We start from the raw sequence: 337 nt of genomic DNA, 5'->3' as shown, positions 1-337 counted from the left end.
CGGAAGTGTTGGACAGGTGTGTCAATGCGTGTATGTAAAGGACGTTTCTAGGAGGTCGGGGAGAGAACAGAAGTCGCCTCGGAGTAAACATAAACAAATGCATAACGACGGAGAAGGGACGTAAGATTTTTTTTTTTTTTCGTGAAGGTGGAGGTGGAAGGGGGTTTTAAGGCGCGTCGGCGAAGAACTAGAACAAAGTTGTGTCTCGCGCCTCTGAAGGTTGGTTGGGTCGCATGCCTGAGTACTGGTCTGTCTGTGGATGCCAAGGTTGAGGCGGGGCAGTCCTGGAATGGGGATTCTGGTTAATGACAAGCGGTATATATACATATGGATACAG

At 49.0% G+C, this 337-nt stretch overlaps 1 protein-coding gene across 1 annotated transcript in view; it reads right to left on the bottom strand.

The window, feature by feature from the left end:
* The window catches only part of LOC119593500 (neuronal acetylcholine receptor subunit alpha-7-like), a 113209-nt gene that overhangs the window by 33708 nt on the left and 79164 nt on the right, over positions 1-337 (bottom strand). The window lies entirely within an intron of this gene.

Source organism: Penaeus monodon, chromosome 32, assembly GCF_015228065.2.
Source record: "Penaeus monodon isolate SGIC_2016 chromosome 32, NSTDA_Pmon_1, whole genome shotgun sequence".
In the NCBI taxonomy this organism is placed as follows: Eukaryota; Metazoa; Arthropoda; class Malacostraca; order Decapoda; family Penaeidae; genus Penaeus; species Penaeus monodon.
This window is presented reverse-complemented; position numbering and strand designations above follow the sequence as displayed.